Here is an 8293-nt window from a genome sequence, read left to right on the forward strand (position 1 = left end):
TAGAATAGGTCACATTGGGACCTTGGATCAAAAGATCTATCTTCTAGGCACAATATATCTATCTGATACTTCTTGATTCTCTGATTGATTACATTCTAAAGCATGATTAAAAATATATATATCGATCCAAAGGATTCGGTCGGCCCAAAAAGGATCAAAACCCAAAGAACAAGACCTAACGTGCAAATGAACAAGGTCAGCCTCCGCCAAGAGATTCCTCCAAAAAATCCAAAGGATGAAATGTAGAAGGTCATCCACATGCCAAGAAACATTGAGATCAATGTCCAAGGCTCCATAAGCTTTGTAATAGGTTTCAGTAGATCACTAGAATAGGTCTTAGGAAACCGGTAACAAAGGAACAACCGGTAACAAGAAATTGTCAAGGAAACTTGTGGCGATATCTTTCCAGAAAGTGATCCAAAAGAGATGCAGTTTGAAAGTAAGAAAGATGATCAAGTCTTCTAGTAGAATCCAACTCCAGAGGATGCGGTGACCCAAAACTAGGACACATAGAAAGAAAAACTAAGAAAACAAAACAAAAAAGAAAATCTTTTTGGTTGATGCAAGATTGCTGTGAACCGGGGATGCTCTTGCATTAGACATCCAAGGTTAATGAAAAAGTGAGCCTCTCACTTTGCTGGGGTCAGACAAAAACCAAGACGGTTTACCTTTGCCTGATAATTCCAAGATGAATCTTCAACTAGTTTGCTCTTCCACTTCACAAGATATTCTTTGTACTAATTGTTCCGGGTACTATGCCCAATCCCACTGTCCAAAATCTCTTCAATATGATTCGGTTCCTTCTAGGGCAATTGTTTCTCCAAGTTTGCAATATTGTCCTCACTAAATTTGGGTTCATGGTACTCATGAAGATCTACAATGTTGAATATAGGTGAAATACTTAGACTATTCGGTAGCTCCACTTCATATGCATTTCCAGAATTGAACTTCCTCAAAATCTTATAGGGTCCAAACTTCTTCATCTGCAACTTACTATAAGTTCCAACCGAGAATATCTCTTTTCTCAAGTATACCATCACTTCATCGCCAAATTTAAATTCCTTATGTATCCTCTTCTCATCTGCTTTCTCCTTATATTTTCTATTCATGTCTTCCAAATGTTGTTTAACCTGAATATGCAATGCTGCCATGTGATCTACAAAATCTTCTGCTTCTAAACTCTTCCGGTCCTCACTGCTAATGTCTCTCAATTATGCTATTCCTCTAGGATGCACTTAAGTAAAAATCTCAAAAGGTGTTTTTCCTGTACTTCTATTCACTGATTTGTTATAGGCAAATTATTCTTGTGCAAGGATTAAATTCCAACTTCTGGTTTTATCTCCCACTAAACATCTCAACAAGTTTCCCAAACTTTGGTTAACTACTTTTGTCTGTTCACCAGTCTGTGGATGAAAAGTAGAACTGGACTTCAAATCTGTTTTCATCTTCTTCCAAAGTGTTCTCCAAAAATAGCCAACAAACTTAGCATCCCTATTTTAAACTATGCTCTTAGGTAATCCATGCAATATCACCACTTCTTTGAAAAATAGGTCTGCTACATACAATGCATCTGATGTTTTCTTACAAGATAAGAAATGAGCCATCTTTGAAAATATATCCACTACCACAAATATAAAATTATTCCCTCTCAGTGTCTTAGGCAATCCAAGTACAAAAATCCATGCTTATATCTTCCCAAGGTCTTACCAGTACTGTCAAAGGTTTATACAATCCCGCATTCCAACTACTACCTTTTGCAACTTGACAAACTCTACCACTCTGCACATATCTCTTAACATCCTTATGAATCTAAGGTCAAAAGTACTGCTCACTCACTAATGCAGCTATTTTATCAATGCCAAAATGTCCAGCTAAACCTCTACTAAGCTTCTCTTTGATTAGGTTCTCTCTCATGGAACTCTTAGGTATGCATAACTAAACTCCCTTGAATAACATCTCATCCTGAATGAAATAATCCAGCCATTTGCTTCTATCAACCATAACCGGTTCTCTACATGCTTCATCATACAAGGTCTTAAAATCTTCAAAACCTAATACTGTCACTGTCATCTCCGTCAGCAAATTCCTTCTCCTACTCAATACATCAACAACTTTGTTAGATTTCCCACTTCTATGCTTCAACACAAAGGTGTAACTCTGCAAGAACTCTACCCATCTCATATGTCTTTGATTCAACTTACTCTGACTGTTCAAATAATGCAAAGCTTGATGATCTGTATACAACACAAAATCTTTAGGCAACAAGTAATCTCTCCATTTCTTCAAGGCTTGAACTATGGAAAAAAATTTGCTGATCATACACTGAATATCTCTTTCGGGCATCATTCTATTTCTCACTGAAATATGCTACTGCTTTCCCTTCTTGACTCAAAACTGCTCCTATTGCTGTTCCACTTGCATCACAATCCACTTGAAATACCTTATTGAAATCTAGTAAAGCCAACACAGGCTGGTCAGACACTTTTTGCTTCAACAATTCAAAACTTTTTTTTTCTCCGTTGGTCCACTTGAATTCCTTTCGATCTCCCCTCATGGTCTTAGTCATAGGGTTACAAACTAAACTAAATTTTTTGATAAATGTCCGGTAAAAATTAGCCAATCCATGAAATGATCTTACCTCTCCAATGTTTTCCGATGTAGGCCACTCAACAATGGCTTTCACTTTCTCAGGGTCCATCTTCAAACCATCCTCAGATATCACAAAGCCCAAATAGACTAACTCATCCTTCATGAAAGTACACTTCTTGATATTGATCAACATCTTTTCTTCTCTCAACCTCTGCAAAACTTGTCTTAACTGCAACAAATGCTCTTCTTTTGTTCTACTGAAAATCAGAATGTCATCCAAATACACAATAAAAAACTTACCCAAGAATTTCTTCAATACCTCATTCATCAGCCTCATGAAAGTACTCAGTGCATTAGTTAATCCAAAAGGCATCACTAACCATTCATATAGTCCTTCATTTGTCTTAAATGTTGTCTTCCACTCATCACCTTCTCTGATCTTGATCTGATGATATCCACTCTTCAAATCTATCTTTTTAAAGTATCTTGCTCCACTCAAATAGTACATTATGTCATCCATCCTAGGCAAAGGAAACTGATATTTCACTGTGATCTTGTTTATTGCTCTTGAATCGATACACATCCTCCATTCTCCATTCTTCTTAGGTGCTAATACTTCTGGTACTGCACAAGGGCTCAAACTCTCCCTAATCAAACCTTTCTTCAACAACTCCTGCACTTGTCTATTCAGTTCTTCATTCTCTGCCGGTGTCAACCGATGTGCAACTTTGTGAAGAAAACTAGCTCTGGGAACTAGGTCCATGCAATGACTAATACTTCTAATAGGTGTAATCCATCAGGTGCATTATATGAAATGATGTCCTCATATTCTGTCAGTAAATCTCTTATCTTTGCTGAGTGTTCTCCTTCCAATTCTAGTCTCTCAGTCTTCTAAGGAATTAAGGCAAAACACACATTCTGATGTCTCAGTCCATCCATGAATTTACTTCCATCTACTAAACAGATTCTAATATTTGTACATACTTAATTCTTTGAAGATTCCTTCAAAGGTAACAAGGTTTTCTTCATCCCATTGGCCAAAATAGTGTATGTATTCTTCCTCCCATCATGTATTGCCTATCTATCAAGCTTCCAAGGTCTTCCCAACAAAAGATGACAAATATCCATAGGCATAATATCACACAAAAATTCATCATGATAATTCCCAATTTTCAATTTTACCAAACATTGTTCACTTACTAACAACTTATGCTCATCCTGAATCCATGCTATCTGATAAGGCTTAGGGTCTTTCAATCTCTCCATTTTCAACTTATTCACCATCTCTTCTGAAACAAGATTATCTGAATTACCACTATTAATAACAACTTTACAACACTTATCAGATACCTTACATCTGGTCTTAAACAAATTTCTCCTCTGCAAGGGTTCCTCATCTCCTTAGTATAACACAAAGCTCTCCTCATCATCAACAATTCTCCATCTCCAGGTTTATTATCTGATCCGGTGGGGTTTTCTTCCACCACCACTACTCTTTCGGCAGCCTCCGACTTCTTATATTCAAATGCACGGTGTCCTTCTCCTCCACACTTAAAATAGGTTTCTCTAAATTTCCTCTTGTCTTGTCTTCCAAAGTTCTCATTCTAGTAACCATCCGGTTCTCTCCTCTGGTATAAATTTATATCATCCTTCTGGTATGAATTACCTTCTTTTCTCACTTCCTTGTCCTTGTTTTGATCTATACTAGTTCCTCTTCCTCTGGTATACCCTCTTCCTCCTTGAAATCTTCCTTCGATAAACCTTCCACCTCTACCTCTCTCTCTCTGGTCATGTCTTTTGTTCAATTTCTCTTCACCCTTTATTGCATACTGGTAAGCCTCTTCAACACTCTCCAATTTGATCATACTGAGTTCATCTTGTATAGACATCCACAATCCATTCAAATATCTTGCAATCTATTCAACTTCATCGTCAACATGTCCAGATCTGATGTTCAATTTGTAAAATGCTTCGGTGTACTCCTTCAAACTAGATTCCTTCTGTCTCAGATTCTACAACTTATGGAACAAATCCACTTGATAATTCATCGGGACAAACTTTGATTTTAACTTAGTAATCATCCTATCCCATGTCTTGATCTTTTCTTTACCTGTTCTTTGCCTATCAACTTGCAAATGCTCCCACCAAAGAGATGCATGACCTTTCAATCGGGTACAGACATACTTCACCTTGCTCTCTTCTGTAGTGTTTTTAAAATCAAAATACTTCTCCATTTCCAAGATCCAATCCATCAAATCATTTGAATCTAACTTCCCATCATATTCCGGTGGGGTAAAATGAGGTTTAGTGTTTGCCTTACTCAAAACCCTTAAAAACCTTTCTTCTTCCAGATCAACTGTCGGTAGGTTCACTTGTTCTACCAGGGCTTCTTCTCCTTCATCTTCACTTACATCTTTAATATGTCAGCCTCTTCTCCAGGCTATCTCCACGGCTTCTAACTGGGTTGCTATTCCTCATAATATCTCCATCACAACAGGGTCTGCATTCCCACGCGCTCCACCATTCCTAGTTCTTCTTTGCACCATTGATTCATGATATTCCTTTGCAATTGCAGGTCGGATCCACAATCCACCACCCTACAATAAAAATTCAAGACACGCAACATCCAGAACAAAACTTCGCTTTGATACCACTTGAAGTAGTCACAAGTGAAGAGGGACCTCAAGGAGATCAGACCAAACCGGTTAGATAGAGTAAACACAACAAAAACAGACAGATATGATGAAAGAAATGCACAACATATAGTTTTATTGGATGAAATTTGATTACATCCAACCGGTAACAACCGGTTTACAACATACCGACACACAAGCCTGGTAGAATAGGTCACACCAGAACCTTGGATCAAAAGATCTATCTTCTAACCATAGTCTATCTATCTGATACTTCTTGATTGTTTGATTGATTACATTCTAAAGAATGATTACAAATATATATATATATATATATCGATCCAAAGGATCCAGTCGACCCAAAAAGGATAAAAACCCAAAGAATAAGACCTCACGTGCAAATGAACAAGGTCAGCCTTCGCCAAGAGATTCCTCCACAAAATCCAAAGGATGAAATGTAGAAGGTCAACCACACGCCAAGAAACATCGAGATCAATGTCCAAGGCTCTGCAAGCTTTGGAATATGTTCTAGTAGATCACTAGAATAAGTCTCAGGCAACTAACAAAGGAACAACCGGTAACAAGAAACTGTCAAGGAAACCGGTGGCAATATCTTGCCGGAAAGTTATCCAAAAGAGATGCGGTTTGAAAGTAAGAAAGATGATCAAGTCTTCAAGTAGAATCCAACTCCACAAGATCCGGTGAGCCAAAATCGGGACACACAAAAGGAAAACTAATAAAACAAAATATAAAAGAAAATGTTTTTGGTTGATGAAAGATTGTTGTGAACCGGGAATGCTCTTGCATCATATCTCGATATGACATGCATTTAATATTGCATTTAATTTTGTCCCTAAAAAAAAGATCCTTTAAATTTGCATGTTCCTGCTAAAAAGGCAAATCAAGGTTAGTTCGTACATATCACTTTACAAGGCGACGACACCCAAAAATGAAGGTAGATGATGAGGAGGCAACAAAATGGAAGGATAACCTTGAACCAACCAACCTCTAAGGCTCACAAAGTCAACCAAAATCCCTAATTCCAAAGATCCTTACACAACACCAAGTCAAGAAATGGTTCAATGACACTAAACAACACCTTGGAAGACTCAAAGGCTCCACTATGTCCACTTACAAACAACTAACACTTCTCAAGTTCTTGTGTGATTGCCCACACCCTTGCATACATGAGTGGGCTACTAATAGGCTATAGGGTTTGAATGAACTACTTGACCAATTCAGTACAATGAACCTTGGAGGGGTGTTCTCACAACACCTTAACACAAATGAAACATGATTTCATTTTTTAGATCCACCAAAACATCAATTTTGACTCACTCGCCCACAAACAATACCAGTTGCTATTAGGCCTCCATTTGAAGGAATTGGGTGATAAATTTTGACACCCTGAGGATCTAGGAAAACAAACTATATTTTCAGATACCCTTTTTGGGAGTTCTCAACAATATCTCAGTTTTCGGTGCCAGACTAGCTTGCAGATATCCCAACCAAGACTGCACTAATAGACCTAATAGGGCTATTAGACCTATTTGACTGAATGCCTTCCACAAACTAGTTTGGTTCTCCTAATGGGTGACCATCAATAACCATGAAATGTTATGTAAACCTCCAAAGTACTCTTCTACCACATTCAAACCCCTTTCCAATGCTCTACCACTCAATTCTCACGCATTGCACTCATCAAACCAGTCTGTCACATAGAGATGCCAGACCTAGGGTTAGTTCTCCATCCTCTTCGCCCTATTGTATCCTCTTAATGGATTTTTTAACTGACATATGATACAATGGCCTATCATCTCCTATAACGAAAGAGTGTTCAGTTAAGGATTGATATGCCAAAACCCATTATTGCAGTCAAACCCTAGGGGTTTGAGGGTTTTAGGCTACCCGGTAGAGATTTACTTGTAGAATGGGGCAACGATCACTTCAAGACTTCAAACTGAAAGAATAAAAAAGGTATAAAGATCTAGTTACAAGAACTATGCCATGAGCATTCTTGCCAATCCACCTTCAATATGCAATCAACAAAAAATAGACGGTTTTCTGAGTTTCCAACAGTTCTTGATGCTTCAATTTCCTTTCCCAATCAACCAAATTACATACTTTGGTGTTTGGGGCCTTTAAAAGTATTTCCCAAATTACCACAACCTCCTCCAACTATTTTTCAAACTGAACTGATCATTGGAGAATCAAAACTTACAAAAAAGTGCAAAATTGTCATGACAACAAATTGACAATATGACAACTTTTGCATAATTAAACCAACTTAGACTCGAGACTATCATAGTTCCCCAAAATGATTAAATTTGATTCTAAAACATAAAAAATGACTCAAATAGACTTGTGGTCACTTGATCTCTCAATTTAGACCATTGTGACTCTTATTGACTCAATTTGCTCTACCAGACCCTAGATGACAATTTGACCCAACCGTGGACAAACTTGTCACACTCCTAGGAAATTGAATTACAAAAAGGACCCATAGGGTCTTATTACATTCCTTATAAGATAATATAAAATCATCTTGTTCTTGGTTCATGTCTTCATAGGTATGTGCTCCTGCACCATACTCCTCGGGTGAAATTTGTCTCAAGTCCTCTTAGAGACCAACTGTTGCAAATCACCACCTTGCTTTTTGATATCTTCCTCCTGCATCCAGGTAGCTTCTGAGTCAGGAAGGGCTTGACATTTAACTAAGTTCTCAAAATAGGTCTTGTGCCTTGTTTTCTTGGCTTCCCTGCTATCCAAAATGCACTCCATCTTAGGCGACTCCTCAGGTGGCAAGTGCTTTATCCATTCTTCACTTTCCTGAACATATTCATCTGCACATTCTCCTGTAGTAGGACTCCTATAAAATGTTAGATCAGACACATTAAATATAGGTGAAATAGCAATATCATCAGGGAGTTTAATTTTGTAAGCATTAGGACTATATTTATCCAAAATTTTACAAGGTCAAATCCTTCGCATCATCAACTTGCTATGGCTTCCCTTGGAAAATCTGTCATTGCTAAGATGAACCACGACCATTTCACCCACTTGGTACTGCA

The sequence above is a fragment of the Cryptomeria japonica genome, chromosome 10 (genome assembly GCF_030272615.1).
Source record: "Cryptomeria japonica chromosome 10, Sugi_1.0, whole genome shotgun sequence".
NCBI lineage: Eukaryota > Viridiplantae > Streptophyta > Pinopsida > Cupressales > Cupressaceae > Cryptomeria > Cryptomeria japonica.